This window comes from Balaenoptera musculus, chromosome 9 (genome assembly GCF_009873245.2).
Source record: "Balaenoptera musculus isolate JJ_BM4_2016_0621 chromosome 9, mBalMus1.pri.v3, whole genome shotgun sequence".
Classification (NCBI taxonomy): domain Eukaryota; kingdom Metazoa; phylum Chordata; class Mammalia; order Artiodactyla; family Balaenopteridae; genus Balaenoptera; species Balaenoptera musculus.
Genome location: NC_045793.1, coordinates 97,118,294 through 97,137,050, shown reverse-complemented (window position 1 = coordinate 97,137,050; position 18,757 = coordinate 97,118,294). Strand labels below are relative to the sequence as shown.

Below are 18,757 nucleotides of genomic sequence, written 5' to 3'. Positions count from 1 at the left end.
GCAGGAAGACCCCTCCTGGGGGTAGCAGATCAGACAAGAATTGTGGAGATACAAAAAGGAGAAGAGAGCTTTCAGGGGATGTCAGAGTCAACGTTGGTGACAACACTGAGACCAGGCAGAGGGTGGGGCTTCCCGATGAGGGTGGGGGCTCAGGGTTTACAAGAAAGAAAGACCAGGGCCCAGGGACATCATGGGCAATGAAACATAGCTCCACCTCTGGGCACATACTGTGGATGTATGGCCCATGGGCCACCCAGCAGCTGCCTCCAGCTCCATATCCATGAAGGCAGGTTAGGTTCAAGCAGGCAGTGGGGCAGGTCAGACCAGAGCTTGGCTGAACACTGCATTACATCCTGAATCTACCCTGACCTCGACCCTGAGACTTGCACCCATTGCTCAAAGCGCTAGGGATGTGGTACTTTGTCTCTCCAGTTGGGAATGACGTGTAATGAGGGGTTTGAGCAAGTCCTCTGCAGTTCTCGGTGGGAAGGGTGTGGTCACTCCACATGCCAGGCTTTTGTGGAGAAAGGCAAAACCCACTCCTACCCCAGAGCATGCGAAGCCATTCTGCCAGGCAGTGAGCCCAGGCTGAGGCATTGTAAGGGAGAAAATACAGGTCCAAGTGGGTGGACAGAATAAAAGGTTGGCGGTGGGGGGGTGGGGAGAGGGCTGGGGAAAAAACAGAAAAACAGAAGCTTCAGGTGCCCTGACCCATTAATTTTGTAAGAATTAATTAAAGTTAATTAATTAAGTTAATTAATTAAATTAATTAATTAAATTTAAATTTGGGGGCAATGATAGAGACAACTCATTCTGCTCTAGGTGTGACTATGAGGTAGACCCTGGAGCAGCGTGCCCCCAACTACAGCTAAAGGACCCTGGTCAAGTCTTTCTTTTCCCTGAAGGTGTGTACTTCTATTGAAAAGTCTCAGCCAACTCCCTGGGAGACCAAAAATCTTCATACACTGAAAGTTGGATGACAAAATAGGGGTCATGATGACTGACCATTCAAACTGAAACAAATAAAAAGAGCAAGTGTTCAGGCAGAAGATTCAAAAATTTGGATTACATAATTTACACAAAAGCAATGCTATCACCCTCCCCTGAGTGAACCTGGGTGAGGTCTGGGCCTTTCTCCTTAGGGAGACAGGAGGAGGTGTTTGAGAAGGTATGGAACTTCCTCTAACAATGCATCTCATGATATTCGGAATGACTCTTCAAAAAAGGACAGTCAAAACACTCAGCCACATTGCAGATCTTTGGGGGATGCAACTTCAACTGACTGCTATCACCTTCACCATTCAACTTGTTAAATCCTGAGGCAACCAACAGTAAAAATCAATCAATCAATCAATCAATCAATACACCATGCCAATGTCATCTCATTTTCTGCACAAGTCAGGTTTTGTCGAGAAAGGATGTAACACACTGTCTACCTAGAAGCATTTTTGGTGGACAGTGGAGTGGCTAGACTCATGGAACTCCTGCTTGCTGATCCACATCTGCTGGAAGGTGGATAGTGAGCCCAGGATAGAACCACCAATCCAGGCAGAGCGCTCAGAAGTGTGATGACCTCAGTCTTCATCGTGCTGGGAGTCAGAGTGGGAATCTCCTCTATCCTGTTGGTGAAGCCTGGGTACACAGTGGTCCCACCAGAGAGCACCGTGTTGGAAAAGATGTCACATGTTGTGGACATCAATGTCACACTTCACAATGAAGTTGAGGGTAGTTTCATGGATGCTTCCAGATTCCATGCTCAGGAAGGAAGGCTGGAAGGGCCCCAGGGCAGTGGAACCACTTGTTGCCAATGGTGGTGACTTGGCCTTCGAGGCACACAGCTCTTCTCCAGGGAGGAGCGGGAGGTTGCAGTGACCATCTCCTCTCCAAGTTCAGGGCAAAATAGCAGAGCTTCCCTTGATGTCTTGCACAATTTCCTGCTTGGCCATGTGGAAAAGCTCTGTGAGGCAGTTCCTCAGGTCCCAGCTAAGTACAGACACAGGATGGTGTGAGGAAAGGCATAGCCCTAGTAGATGGGCACAGTGTGTGTGATTTCATTGCTGGACTCCATTAAATGCCTGTGGCACAGGCCAGAGGCATAAATGACAGCATAGCCTAGATGGCCATGTACGTGGCTGTGGTGCTGGAGGTCTTCAATATGATCTGGGTCTTCTCCTGGTTGGCCTCAGTGTTCAGGAGGGACTCAGTCAGCAGCATGGGGTGCTCCTCGGGGGCCACATACACTCGCTTTATAATGTGATGCTAGACCTTCTCCTTGATGGGCTATTCAGGGTAGAGTTCCCTCTTACTCTGGGCCCCATCACCCACCTAGGAGTCCTTCTGTCCCATGCCCACAGTCATGCTGTGGTTGCCCATGATGGAAGGGAAGACGGCTTCAGGGTCATGATCCTCTGAAAGGTTGGCCCTACACATGCTGGAGCCACTGTCAACCATCTATGTGGAAATATCATCATCCATGCTGAGCTTGCAGGGGAAGGAGTGGCGAGAGGCCAGTGCTTGGTCTTTTGCTCACCCCAAGGTAGCAATCAAATAAGGCAAATAACTCAGTCTCCTCTGTCAGTGTACTTGGAATGGCCATGCACTTTTTGCAGATCGAACAAGCAGTTAGTGGCCAGGAAGATTTTCCCCACAGTTCTTCAGGCAGTTGAAGTAGCAGCTGCATAAGGGTGCTGGGGCCAAGCTCCTACAATCACATACCCAGCTTCAAACTGGGAGGTGAGAGCTGGCATCTGAAAATGTCCTTCCACTCTCCAGTCTGAAGCACACATTGCTGAGCCCAAGTATAGCTAATGCAGCATCCATCATCCTAAGTGGGCCTCACCCTCAGGACCTGGTCCTCTGTCTCCATCACACCCCTGGCAGATGGGAATGGGATCCAGACAAGCAAGGACCCCTCATTTCTGAGCACAAGGCACACAAAGTGAAGAAGAGGATGCTGAAATTTGGGTCCTAAAAGAAGTAACATTTAAGCTTGACAGATCATCCAAAAGACGCCTTTCAAATTCCAAGGGTAAAACAGAAAAGTGGAAGGCACATCTGCTGGGAAGAGAAGCCAGGCCTGTGGGAAGGGGATGTGGGGTGGTGGGGAGCCAGGCTGGTGTCATTCCTGGGCTGAAATTAAGAGGACACATTGGCTCTCTGTGTGAACAGAGTGAGGCAGAGTGGTTTCCTTAGAAAAACAGCCCATCATCCTGGCACAAGGAGGAGCTAACTTCCCCCAAGCTAGTCTCTTGTGCTCCATTCCCTGAAGTGGATTCTCTGTGTAAATAAATTTCTAAGAAGTCTCTATATGGGATACAAAGCTGCACTAGAGGAACACTGAAGTGTGTGCAAGAATTACCCATGGGAACTTGTTTTAAAATGCTGATTTTAGGCAATATCCACAGCACTGTCCAATTCCCAGGGAGCAGATTCCAGGGACATACCCTGGAGGGCAGAATCTGTATTTTTAATTAGGATCCCCCAAGTGATTCTGGTGCAGGGTATCCAAGCCACACATTAAGAAACAAAAGCATACACTTGTTAACATATATGCACCCAATATAGGAGCACCAAAATACAGAAAACAAATACTAACAGACATAAAGGGAGAAATTGATGGGAATACAATAATAGTAGGAGACTTTACCACCCCACTGACATAAATGGACAGATCTTCCAGACAGAAAATTAATAAGGCAACAGAGATCCTAAATGACACAATAGAACAGTTAGACTTAAGTGATATTTTCAGAATATTACATCCAAAAAAAACCCCAGAAAACACATTCTTTTCAAGTGCACATGGAACATTCTCTAGGACAGACCACATACTAGGACACAACACAAGCCTCAACAAATTTAAGAGGATAAAAATTATTTCAAACATCTTTTCTGACCACAACAGCATGAAACTAGACATCAACCACAAAAAGAGAAACAAGGGGGAAAAAAAATGATTTCATGGAAAATAAGCAACATGCTACTAAAAAACCAATGGGTTAATGATGAAATCAAAGAGGAAATTAAAAAATACTTCAAGATGAATGATGATGAAAACACAACCATAAAAAATGTATGGGATGCAGCAAAAGCAGTCCTAAGAGGGAAGGTCATAGCAATACAGGCCTTCCTCAAAAAACAAGAAAAATCTCACATAAACAACCTAATCTACCACCTGAAAGAATTAGAAAAAAGAAAAAAAAAATAACCTCAAGTCAGCAGAAGGAAAGAAATAATAAAGATCAGAGATGAAATAAATAAAATAGAAATTAAAAAACAATAGAAAAAAATCAATAAAACCAAGAGCTGGTTTTCTGAAAGGATAAATAAAATTGACAAACTTTTGGCCAGGCTCACCAAGAAGGAAAGAGAGAGGACCCAAATAAACAAAATAAGAAATGAAAGCGAACAAATATCAACCAATACCACAGAAATACAAAAAACCATAAGAGAATACTATGAACAATTACATGCCAACAAATTGGATAGCCTAGAAGAAATTCTAGAAACATACATTCCCACCAAATCTGAATCAAGAAGAACTAGAGAATATAAACAGACTGATCACTAGAAGTGAAATAGAATCTGTAATTTAAAAAAACAAACAAAACTCCCTGCATATAAAAGTCCAGGACCAAATGGCTTCACTGGGGAATTCTACCAAACATACAAAGAAGAACTTATACCAATCCTTCTCAAACTCTTCCAAAAGATTGAAAAGGGAACATTCCCAAAGTCATCCTACGAAGCCAACATCACCCTGATACCAAAACCAGACAAAGACACTACCAAAAAAGAAAATATCTTTGAAGAATATAGACACAAAAATTCCTCAACAAAATATTAGCAAACTGAAGCCAACACCACCTAAAAAGGATCAAACACCATGATCAAGTTGGATTCATCTCAGGGTTACAAGGATGGTTCAACAAATGCAAATCAATGTGATACACCACACCAACAAAAGAAAAGACAAAAACAACATGAGCACCTCAGTAGGTTCAGAAAAAGCATTTGATAAAACTCAATACCCATTCATGATAAAAACTCTCACCAAAAAGGGGTATAGAGGAAACATATCTCAACATAATAAAAGCTATTTATGACAAAACCACAGCCAACATAATACTCAATGGTGAAGAGCGTAATACCTTCCTGCTAAAATCTGGAACAAGACAAGGATGCCCACTCTCACCACTTCTATTCAACACAGTATCGGAAGTCCTAGCCACAGCAATCAGACAAGAAATAAAATGTATCCAAATTGGAAGAGAAGAGGTAAAATTGTCATTATATGCAGATAACATGATACTCTATATAGAAAACCCTAAAGGCTCCACACAGAAACTATTAGAATTGATAAACAAATTCAGCAAGGTAGCAGGATACAAGATTAACATACAGAAATCTGTTGAATTCCTTTACACTACCTATGAAATATCAAAAAGTTTTTAAAAATCCCTTTAAAAATCTCATTTAAAAAATACCTAGGGGGACTACCCTGGTGGCGCAGTGGTTGGGAATCCGTCTGCCAATGCAGGGGAGACGGGTTCGAGCCCTGGTCCGGGAGGATCCCACATGCCGCAGAGCAACTAAGCCTGTGCGTCACAACTACTGAGCCTGCACTCTAGAGCCTGCAAGTCACAACTACTGAGCCCACATGCCACAACTACTGAAGCCCGCGAGCCTAGAGCCCATGCTCCGCAACATGAGAAGCCACTGCAATGAGAAGCCCGCACACTGCAATGAAGTGGACCCCACTCACCGCAACTAGAGAAAGCTCACGTGCAGCAATGAAGACCCAACACAGCCAAAAGTAAAATATAAATAAATTAATTAATTAAAAAAAAAAAACCTAGGAATAAACCTGACCAAGGAGGTGAAAGATATATGCTGAGAACTATAAAACATTGTTAAAGGAAATTGAAGATGATTCAAAGAAATGAAAAGATATCCCATGTTCTTGGATGGGAAGAATTAATATTATTAAAATGGCCATACTACCCAAAGCAATCTACAGATTTCATGCAATCCCTATCAAATTACTCATGACGTTTTTCACAGAACTAGAACAAATAATTCTAACATTTATATGGAACCACAAAAGACCCAGAATTGCCAAAGCAATCCTGAGGAAAAAGAACAAAGCTGGAGGCATAACCCTCTCAAATCTCAGACAGTACTACAAAGGTGTAGTAATCAAAAGAGTGTGGTATTGGCACAAAAACAGACATATGGATCAACGGAACAGAATAGAGCCCAGAAATGAACCCATACACTTTGGTCAATTAATCTTCGACAAGGGAGGTAAGAATATGACAATGGAAGAAAGATAATCTCTTCAGCAAGTGGTGTTGGGAAAGCTGGACATCTGCATGCAAATCAATGAAGTTAGAACACTCCTTCACACTATACACAAAAGTAACTCAAAATGCCTTAAAGACTTAAAGACATGACACCATAAAGGGGTTAATATCCAAACAGCACATACAACTCAATATCAAAAAAACAAACAACCCAATCAAAAAATGGGCAGAAGATATAAATAAACATTTCTCCAAAGGAGATATCCACATGGCCAATAGGCACAGGAAAAGATGCTCAACGTTGTTAATTATTAGAGATATGCAAATTAAAACCACAATGAGGCACCACCTCACACTGGTCAGAATGGCCATCATCAAAAAGTCTACAAGTAATAAGTGCTGGAGAGGGTGTGGAGAAAAGGGAACCCTCCTACACTGTTGGTGGGAATGTAAATTGTTGCAACCACTGTGGAAAACAGTATGGAGGTTCCTTAAAAACTAAAAGTAAAGATACCATATGATCTAGCAATCCCACTCCTGGGTATATATCCAGAAAAGATTAAAACTCCAATTTGAAAAGATACATGCACCCTAATGTTCATAACAGCACTATTTACAATGGTCAAGACATGAAAACAAACCAAGTGCCCATCAACAGAGGATTGGCTTAAGAACATGTAGTATATATATATACACAGTGGAATATTACTCAGCCATAAAAAGGAATGAAATATTGCCATTTACAGCAACATGAATGGACCTAGAGAAAATCATACTAAGCCAGGCAGAGAAAGATAAATATTATAATCACTTAGGTGTGGAATTTAAAAAATAATAAAAATGAATCTATATACAAAACAGAAGCAGACTCACAGAAATAGAAAACAAACTTATGATTACCAAAGGGGAAAGGGGCAGGGAGGGATAAATTAGGAACTTGGGATTAAAAGGTACACACTACTATATATTGATATAATAGATAAACAACAAGGTCCTACTGTATAGCACAGGGAACTACTGAATATATTCAATACCTTGTAATGACCTATAATGTAAAATAACCTGAAAAATATATATATATATAACTTAATCACTTTGCTGTATACCTGAAACTAACACAATATCGTAAATTAACTATACTTCATAAAAGAAATTAGTTTATATATACAGAGATGAACATTTTGCATTACTAAAGTGAGACAATTTATCATCAATTTTACTCCTTTTTAATGAAGCATTTGAGACAACTGTTCATATATAGAAGTAGGTGCAAATACAAGGAGCTTAATTATACTAACGTCCTTCACTTTCTTTAATTCTTTACAAGCTACATACAAAACAAAAAACATAGTAATCAATCAACAGAATTAATTTAAATCGCCTATCCATGGACAATCTCTTTAAGTCTTCCTTCAGCTTTAATGAAAGCCAGGAATTGGAACCACCTGAGTTGCAAAAGGCAATCACGGCAATCACTGCAGCCATGCACTTTCTCAACAAGCACCAGGATCCTGAAGTGCCCGCTTGGTTGCTCCCTAGATGCTTTTCCACCCCCAAGCCAATGCACATAGTAAGATCTGGAATGGGTGAGACTGATGCCTTTCCTTAACTACATGTGAAAGAGGAAGGGTGAAAGGAGAAGTTGGAAGCGAGAAGCTACAGACCACTGGAAATTCTCAGGCAGATCAATTTCAGGAAAGCAAACATATGGAAACTGAGAATCTGGAATCATTTTTCCTGTTACTCCTGGGAATACCAACATGTACCCTCAAGGAAATATTTACCTGAGGGCTGAAAACAGGCTGATAACAGGTGGGATGAGTGAAAGGGGTAACACCTGGTTTTGAGATAGAGCAATGTTAACTGCAGATGGTTGAGAAGTACCTGAGAGACAGAGGCCCAGCTGAGGTGGCAATGATATTCCAAGCATATTTGTGAACTATTTGGCATTCCAGAGATTCCCAGAAATAGTTGGTGATAAAAACTGGATTTCTTGCAGTCAATGTGAAGGAATCCCAGAGTGTTTAACCATGTAAATGAAATAGCATCCGATTTTCAAATGAGAGGAAAAAGCTACTCCCCCTATTCTCTTATGAGTCACCCAAAAGCAACAAGGAAACAAAAAGGCAAACTCCGTCTTCAATAAAACCACAAAATATCTATAACTCTGAGCACAATATATGAAGTGTGGCCGCCATATGCACTGAAGGTAAAACTGGGGTGTGGGAAGACACCAAGTCAAGATGCGCAGGACTGCAAATGAGGAGAAAAAAGGCAGTGCACGCACCTTGGGATATACTGAAGAAATATGCAAAAGAATAAAAAGATATTGAAAGGTATACCATGTTCTTGACATGATAACAATTTCAACATGATAAACATGATAACAATTTCAGCACTTTCTTAATCTATATTTTTATGTGATCCCAATGAAACTACCCATAGGATTTAAAATTAAAGAAGCTGATTCAAATTCTCCTATGGGAGAAAGAAAAATCAAGAACAAACAAGATTCTAAAAGGGGAAAATAATGAGGAAAAAAATGCTGTAGGAGATACTTAACCATATTATGAAGCTAGAGTAATTAAAAGAGTGTGGTGCTAGTACATGAGTAGCCATAGCTGAAAAACAGATTAGGAATTCCAGAAATAGACCCCCCCAAATTTTTTTAAACCATAAAGGAATTATAATAAAGGTGAATTTTCAAATTGGTGGAGAAAATATGGATTATTCAGTGAATGGTGTTGGGACATCTGGATGGTAAATCAGGAAGAAGGAAACACATTTGGATTAATATCTCACATTATACAATAGGAAAAATTCCAAATTGATCAAATATTTAAATTTTACAATCAAAACCATAAAAGCACTAGGGGAAAAAATGGAAGAACATTTTTATAATCTCAAAGTTGGAAAGGTCTTTCTACAGGTGAAGAAAAACCTCGAAGTCACAAAAGAAAATACTGATAAAACTCAACTCTGTAAAAATAAAAATGCACACGTGGAACACCCACCCTATATCAAAAGATAAATGACAAACCTGGAAAAGTATTTCCAACTCATATTATATTCAAAACCCTAATTCCTTTCATGTCTAAGAAACAAAAACAACGACCAAAGAAGAAGCATGAACAAAGCATATCAAAAGATAGTTCATAGAAAGGAAAGTCAAACAATTCTAAAAATGAAGAGGTATTCAACCTTGGCCCCAATGAGAAAAAATGCTAATCAAAGGTACAACAAGCTCTTGAGTTTTCACCTGTCCCGTTGGCAATGAGCAAAAGTTTGAGAACTCACCGGGGTGATCTGCCAGGTTTTGAGCTGTCTTTCGACTCCATTCCCGCCCTTCTGAACTCTTGTGACGCTGGAGCGGAGACTGCTCACCCCATCTCTGCTTTGCCACCTGCCGCCTGCGCAGGCACTGCCAATAGGAGATGCCAGAGGGGAAGAGGGAGGCTGAAAGAGGAAGAAGGGACTAGCTCCGCCCTCTCTGCTTCCTGTGCCGGTCCACGTTAGCCCAGCAACTGTTTCCACCTGCAGCGTCAATGCTTCACCTTTGCAGCAGCAGAATCCAGTTTGTGGTTTTTTTCTAACACTGGAAGAGTCAGCCTGACCTTTCCCCCCTCAGTGAACCATCAGTAACCAATTAGCGCTCACTTCTCAGAAGTCCACTTGAGGCCCATGGGGTCCCTCCTCCAAGCTCACAGCACCAGCTGAATAAAATCTTCCTCTGAAGAGGTCTGCATTTCAATACTGTGAGGTCCCTCCTCTAAGCTGAAATACCGAGTGTTATGAAAGAGAAAATGTCACAGTAATAACATAGCAAAACAGGAGTGTCTACGCAGGAAGTGGGTTCCCCCAGCATGGTCTGCCCACAGGACTAACATGCAATCTTCTACACACGTATCGTACGAAGAGGTTCTTCTGAGCCAAACTAGAGGCTAAACTCTAGCAAATTTCTAATTTTCCCTTGATGACAGGATTTGCAACAGCCCAGGCTGAGGTTTGACCCGGTGTTTTCCATTAAACACTATTTCCGAAAGATATTCTTTTAAGAAAAAGAGCCTCATGCCAGGTGCTTCTGGAATGCCACTCTAGTCCCCTCTGGGATCACCTCACTGGACCCCTCCCAGAGGCACAGTTCACCGACAGTACCTGCACCAGCCTGCCAAAAGCACTGAGAAGTCCTGCAGCACAGAAATCGGTTTCCTTTTGTTCACACCGCCTTTTATCGACCTTGGAAATCTGCCCCCCCGCCCCCGCCCCATCTTTTCACAATGAATAAGCTTTATTTTTATCCTAAAGCAGTTTTATGGGAAGCGCTTTGGAAAATGCTGTCCTAACAGTGGGTCACTTGGTCTAAGAGAGAGGACCATCTTTTACTAAAGCACAGACCACTGTCCGAATTGTCCAATTTATTTAAAAGCAAATGTTATAGACATAAATCAGGAAGATGATCCTTCTGTGTGGGTGGTAAATCTATCCTGCAGGCAGGTACATATGCAGACAGAAAAGTTAGGCCTTTTGTAACAGCAATTCAGGAACCAGAAATGTGGGGAAAAGACATGATAAATGAACTCCACCAAAGCGACCCTAAGTCCTGCTTTCCAGAAGAAAAGCCACTTGGCCATTTGTGATTAATTTACTAGCAGTGATAGAGCCATCTGTGCTTTAGGAACACAAACAAACAAACAAACAAAACAAAGAAAACAAAAACAACAACAAAAAAACCCACAAACAGAAATGAAAACCCCCAGAAACTTGTGTTTTTAATAAAGAGATATTTAATCTTTAGCACAGATTCAACCATTGAACACGTGTGCCGAGAAAGAATAAAGCATAAAATGATGACTTCATCCCACATCCCGAGAGTCCCTGTGCAACTACGTTATGCCAACCTGAGCAGCACAATTTCAACTGCAGAGACTAACATCTTCTTACGTTACCTCTCAAAGTGCGATGGTTATTATTCTGACTTATAGCAAGGGGGGAAGAAGGCCTAGTTATTGCACATTCTTTTTAGGAGTAGCACAAATAAGATACTTAAGTGAGCATGATGTGAAAGAAGTCACATACAAGGGTAAGCTGGGGTGAAGTGAGAGAGTGGCATGGACATATAGACACTACCAAATGTAAAATAGATAGCTAGTGGGAAGCAGCCGCATAGCACAGAGAGATCAGCTCGGTGCTTTGTGACCACCTAGAGGGGTGGGATAGGGAGAGTGGGAGGGAGGGAGATGCAAGAGGGAAGAGATATGGGGCTATATGTATATGTATAGCTGATTCACTTTGTTATAAAGCAGAAACTAACACACCATTGTAAATCAATTATACTCCAATAAAGATGTTAAAAAAAAAAGTCACATACAAATCCACTGAAATAATTTCCAAATGTGTACATCTCTCTTATTTAGTTTATAATGACCAGAGTCATTTTTTTAAAAAAAGTATCGGTCAGTCCAAACTGACAGCCGTATTTGAGCTGGGTCTTTGAGCAGGGGTAAGATCTAATCTGGTGATAAAAAATGCAGAAAACATTCCGCTAGAAAAAAGTCATAAGTAAAATCTAAGATCTGATGATTAGTATAGTATGGACGTGTGGAATAGACTAATGAGATGAGTATCGTTTTATTTTATTTTATTATTCTATTTTATTTTATTTTATTTTATTTTTTAGTATTCATTCTAGAGAGCAGTGGGAAGTAGTACTGAGTGGATGAGTGGAATTCAACTATGAAAAGTCTCTGAACCAGATACCGCAGGTCAAAGGGAGGAAATGGCAGTTCCTCAGCAAAGTAGTAGTATCACTGAAGCTCTGCCTAAAAGAAGATCAACCTGAAATTGATCTGCCTCTTGAGAGGGAGGGGGGAAGTCACATTAGGAAGGAGATGAGCAGAAATTCTCCTTCGGTGATTCATACATGAAGTAATTAAATCCTGCACAATAGTGGCAGCAATGAGAATGGAAAAGATGGAAAGTGAAATTCTGGAACAATCTCAACGGCATTTAGAGGGTGATACTTCTTGTGTCTGATGCTTAACTCCAACATGTTAACTTGGTCACGGGTCAAGTTTTAAGGGCTGGGAGAATTACAATGTCATTATAAGGAGGTCATAAATTGGGCTTTAGACGTATTAAACTTGAAACGATAAGAGGATTTCTCAGATGAAATGCCTTGAAATCTCAGTGGGATCAGGCTTAGGTCAGCAAAATCCTGGGCTGGATTTGGCCGCCACCAAAACAGAGGTGAGTGTGGACTTCCATTAAGGGTAATGGTTCTGAAAGTACAGCCCTGGGAATTGAGGATACTGACCAATATTTTTAGCTCCCTGGAAGAAATATCTCTTAGCTGCAGTGTGGATAAGCCTGATTACAAAACTGTGATCTGCTCAGGGGGTAACTTTGAAGAAAACAGGGGAGACAGAGGGAGCTTCCACCTGTACCATACCACCCAATGTCAGAGATGAAGCAAGAGCCCCGCCAGAAAATGTACCTGGCTCCACCAGCACTGGAGGAATTGCTTCCTCAGGTCATCTGTTTTTACTGGCTCTCTTCCCTGAGTGCTCTCTCTTTACGTCTTTTGGGAGATGAGGTCACCTCCCTCCCTACATTTCAAGCCAGCTGAGGGACCATCATCAGGCATATAAGATCTAACTTGGTGAAAGATCTAACTTTCTTGAAGAAAGCGTTCCAAGCAGGTAAAAACATCATAAATATAATCTAAGAGTTGAGGTTGGGTATAGAATGGACATGAGGAAGATATACTGAGCTGAGTATCCATTTTGGAGAGCAGTAGGAAGTGACATTGGGTGGATGAGTGGAATTTAGCCACGGAGGGTGGCTGAACCTGATATCACAGGTCAAAGGGAGGAAACGGCAGTTCCTCCACAAAGAAGCATAACCAAGCAGGACCCTATGTGGCCGTCCCAGGTCAGACCTCCACCCCACCCCACCCAGTGTCCTCTGCCTGCCTCTCGTTTGTAGAAAAGCTTTAGTCTCCCAGGCATCCCTGAGTTCTCAAAAGTCTGGCTCAAGAGTTATTGATAAGGGAAATGTGAAGTAGAAACACAGAAACCCTTGCTGGGCGGGGAAACTGGTAACAATTTAGACTATAAACCAGCCACAGAGCAGAGTCACTGAACTCCCAGTTCCCTGAAAAATATATATAAAGGTCTGACACACATTCCCAGTTGTTTATATAGGAGGCAGACGCCCACCAGATGAAAACTGCCTGATCTCAAGCATGTAGACCCCCACAATGGTTGAAACCAGAAGATGCTTGAAACTTCGCCTTGATCCAACCAGTCTGAGAATTGTTGCACGAGCTGATGATGCAACCCTCAGCCTCTCCTCATACTGCCTTTAAACCTCCTAACCAGCAGCTTGGAGATGGTCTTAGGACATTAGTCCACCATCTTCCCAGGTTGCCGGCCTCCTGAATAAAGCAAATTTTCCCACCAACAGTTGTCTCTCAAGTATTGGCCTTTTGAGCAGTAAGCAGGTGAACTTGGGTTCAGTACCGGCCTCTTCTGGTTATAGGAATAGAGCATCACCAAGGCTCTGCCCTGGGATGGGAATGGCCTCCCTTGGGAAGGGAGAGGAAAAGCCCTGCAAGTACATCCCTGGAATTGTTATCTGGGGACAGACCCAATGCCAGTGATCAAAGAAGCACATACAGCAACCCTGGGAAGCTACTTATTCAAAGTAAGCCCCACTAGATAAGCTCCAGTAGAAGAAACGCCAAGGAGGCACAAAATCTGGCTGGAGCTATGTATCTCAGTCAGTCCCTTAGTTAACATTGGGACTCCTCTGATTCTGGCAGAACTCACATAGAAGTGAGGAGAACAGACAGGAACATGGGCTGCTAGTCATCTGGTAAACATCAGCCTAGATGGTTCTACTGTCCAAAGGTGAATAAACTGAAACAAAAATGTGTAACAGGTAGATAAGGGGAATACGACTCTAAAGATTCAGGGAAAAGCATACTTTGAGCTACAGCAAATAATAGGAAAGTCTAAAGTGTATTTTGCATTCTGAATAAATGTCATAAATTCATGAAAGGCCTTGTGAGACCAGATGAAAGGTGAGGTGAAAAAGAACTTAAGAAACTTAATTTCAGAGGAAACGTAAATTCGGAGATAAGAAGAAACTGAATGAAATGCAAGTTGAAATAACAAAAATATAGCAAAAAAAACTAAAAGTCAACAATAGAAATAAAGTCTGCTTTGGAGTGAAAATTCAAATTAGATAGGTAAAAAAGAAATAAAAAGCTCTCTAAGAATACAAAAGAAAGGGTCAAAAGAAAAGCATGCATGAAAAGATGGTAATTGTAGACAGTTTACCTTTAGGAAAGAGGTATTTGTTTATCAGAGAAGGATTTTGTTCAAAGACATTGACCAAAACAAGCCACTAACTGTGGCTTAGCCAAGAGACAAGTTTAATTTTCCCTCCTGTAGCAAGAAGTCCAGAAATGACAGATCTGGGCTGGTAGGGCAGCTACCTTACCAGGGACCCAGACTTTTTTTAGCCCTTGCTACACCATCTTTAGTGTGTGGCTCTCTTCCCCAGCTTACAAGATGGCTGCTGGCACTCCAGCCACCATAACCACATTCCAGATTGAATATGGAGGAAAAGGAAGAGCAAATGCAGCATACCAGATGAGTCAGCTTCCCTTAAAGAGCTTCCCCAGAAGCCCCCACCCAATGACTTACAAATATATCTCACTGGACTCAAGTATGTCATATGACTACTTTTACCTGCATGGAAGACTGGGAAAAAGAGCTTTTAAACTGAGACCATTCCAAAATTAAAGCAGAGTTCTATGAGTAAAGAAAAAAGGAGAGAGGGATATTGGTTGACAAAGAGCAGCCTATAACAAAATTCCTGAGATGAATGACAAAGGAGCACAGCCAAGTCACAAAAATATACAGATGAAGATTGTCCTATGCTGATTTCTTCCAATGCAAATCAGAAGATTTCAACATGTTTCCAGTAAAGTCCAATAAAAACAATAGCAAGAAAGACCTATATTCCTAGATACCTTGACAAAATGCTCTTATTCCATTTTTTAAATCCTAAAAGTATCCAAGCAATAAAATTCATTCAAAAAAAAGATTATCTAGAAAGAATATAAATGTAGGCTAATCCTCAAACTTATCCATGATCTCCAAAAGTAGAGAATCACAAATAATATCTCAAGAGTCTTGGGGCAAAAGTTATTACACAAAAAATGATAGTCACAGTCCAAAAACTATTTATAGAAGTAAGAGAATATATCCCCAGAAATCAAAAGACTCAGAAAATAGCCACTTCAAAACTTGCTTAAACATATGTTTTTCCTTCCAAATCTATGAATAGGAAACTCATTCTGTTCATGTTTAAGAATAAATTTTTTCTGGATAGACCTAGAAGTTATCATACTAAGTGAAGTAAGTCAGACAGAGAAAGACAAATATGATATCACTTATATATGGAATCTAAAATATGATACAAATGAACTTATTTACAAAACAGAAACAGACCCACAGACATAGAAAACAGACATATGGTGACCAAAGGGGAAAGAGGGTGGGGAAGGGATAAATTAGGAGCTTGGGATTAGCAGATACAAACTACTATATATAAAATAGATAAACAACAATGTCCTGCTGTACAGCAGAGGGAACCATATTCAATCTCCTGTAATAAACCATAATGGAAAAGAATATATGTATAAGAATAAATTTATTCTTAAAATTTAAGAGTGAGAAACATGGATTTGGGTAAACTGGAACATAGTAAAGAGGTCTTGCAACCAATTATATTTTCCAAAGATGGACACAGCCGTACCTTCCATCCTACATGTGACGATGTGTGGCTCCACGTTGAGAAGAATTCTTAGAACAAATCTGTGCTCGGCAGGAAAGGATGACTGGCTTAGAATTACTAACACAACAAGATGGAAATAAACAAATTAGCTTTTTATCCAAGACAGCATAAAGAGAAAAAAGTAGGACCTTATGGGGCCTTCCCAGAACAGACCTCACCTCCAGTGTCCTCTACCTGCCACTTTCTCTGTAGAAAAACTTTAGCTTCCTAGGCCTTCCCCAAGTTCCCAGAGTAAATTAATCAGAGAAGTGAGAAAATGCAGAAAGAAAGGAAAACAGTCAAGCAAGACAAAATAATAATACTTTAGCCATTATACAAGTCAAGGACCTTTAGTTCCTCCTCAAGAGCTATAGATAATTCTATCCATGTCCTTTGAGCTGTTTTGCAGATACTGAAATCCCCACCAGGTGGGAGAAATTAACTGTATGCTGCCCACAAGCATGTAGACCCAGACCGGTTGGAACCAGAAGGCTGATCATGTTGACTCCTCATTATCTCACCATCAACCAATCAGAAGAATGTCCACAAGCTGATCACACACTTTACACCCCCCTCAATGCTGTTTATTAAAAACCCTTCCCTGAAAGCCTGGGGGAGTCCAAGCCTTTTAAGCACTAGCTACCTGGACTCCTTGCTTGGTGCTCTGCAGTAAACACTGCACTTTCCTTCACCATAACCCAGTGTCAGTAGATTGGCTTTACTGCACATGGGCAAGCGGACCCAAGCGTGGTTCAGTAACATAAATAGTGCAATAACCATGAGATGAATGAATTAACTTATCAGATTGACCCTGAAAAGGCCTAAAGCCCAAGGAGAGTTTACAGATAAAGGTTTTCTAAATTCCAGGTAATAATAATCCTGACATCATATTCATTTTTCAAGAGAATTAAAACAACAGTTTCCTGATTCATTTTGATAAATGGCAAATACATAGTATAATAAATATGCAAAAAATAATCTCATTCATTCATTTATATTTAGTTATATATAATACAATAAACATATTTATTACATGTATGCATATGTAAAGCTAAGCATACTGAATCAGCACAGAATTCAAAAAACATAAACAATGTTCAAATTGAGTGTATTTGAAGACAATAAAGATAGTTTAATTACTAGGAAACCTATTAATGTAATTGATCGTTTCATTAGGTTAAAGGAGAAAACACCCTGGTTAATTCAGTAAATTCCCCCTTGAGTGCAATGTTTACAACATGATTCTAAACTAGGAATAGAGTAACACTAACTTTTTAAAAACTGAAATAAACAGCCTGTACTATTTAATAGTGGAAAACTAAATCCAATTTAATTAAGGACAAGGGCAAAATAAGATCTCTTTTTACCACTATTACTTAATATTGCTATGGTTTTAGCCAATGTTATAAACACCTCCTACCCCCAACCAAAGAGACAGAAAAGAAAGAAGGGATGGAGGGAAGGAAGGGTAGAAAATTACAAAGACATGCGAGCATTCAATTTCTTGTGTTTGAAATAACATAAAAGCTCCCACTGGCCAAAATTGGGTTAATTTGAGGATCAAATAGAATCACAACTGTAATTGATTATATCACACTGAGTAAATAAAAATCTATTAGGACACAGTGATTTCCCTCCTCCCAAAAGAAGAGAGCAGAAAAAAACGGAAAGCTCTTTTTCACAGAAGAATGGCAGCTAATAAACGTGGAAGGAATTAGATCATTGGAAAGTCACGGATTTGCCGTCCCCAGTGGATAACGGATTCTGAGAAGGTAACAGTGGAGGATAAAACAATTAAGTGACAGGTTATTGGGAAATAGGAGTTTGTCCCTATTATTAATTGTGAAGACCAACTGTACCTTTTGATGGAGACATCTGAAGATCACCAGCTTAACCAGCAAGTCATCATAAATAAAATTAAAAGACATATTACAACCGCATCAAATATGATAGAGTTAGTATGTATAATAATAAAGACTTCATACAAATTGGAAAAAGAAGCACCAAGACCTTGCCTGGGGAGGAGGTGTTGGTAAAATACAGGTATAGAGGATTTACACAAACAGTCTCACTGTCCCTTTGTCCCCCTTCACTGGAAGTGGATAGGATGGCACCTGCCTGAGTGTCAGAACCCCAGCATCAGAGACTTCATTAATCTGGGGTATTTTTCCCATGAGGTACGCGGAGGAACCCCGGACCCCAGGCCACTTTCCTTTTGCCTGCTATTCCTAGCCTGCAGCTTCCTCTCCTCAGCTGGAAGAAGTGGAAGGGCAAAGAGCAAAAACTTGTGCCAACCAAGCCTGTTATTTTTCATCCAGAAAAAACATCTTTCCCAGAAGTCACTCTCAGAGGAGTCACCTGGTCGCAACTACCTACAGAGAGCCAGCCTCCAGCACCCTTCTTTCCTTGACAAAAGAGCAAAAATAAAATGGATAAATCATAGTACTTGGTACTGAGTATTTGGAGATCGGCACCTCACAGACCGTTGGTATATGGCACATGTTGTTACAACTTTTCTGAAAAGCAACTCTTCAGTGTGTTTAAGGAAACTTCAATGTACCTCTAGATTCATCAGCTCTGCTTTGGGGAATCATTTCTATGGAAAT

The 18,757-nt window shown here is 40.7% G+C and overlaps 1 pseudogene; it reads right to left on the bottom strand.

Moving 5' to 3' along the window:
- Positions 1-1,436: 1,436 nt before the first annotated feature.
- On the bottom strand, positions 1,437-1,946 carry LOC118900564 (annotated as a pseudogene).
- Positions 1,947-18,757: the final 16,811 nt, after the last annotated feature.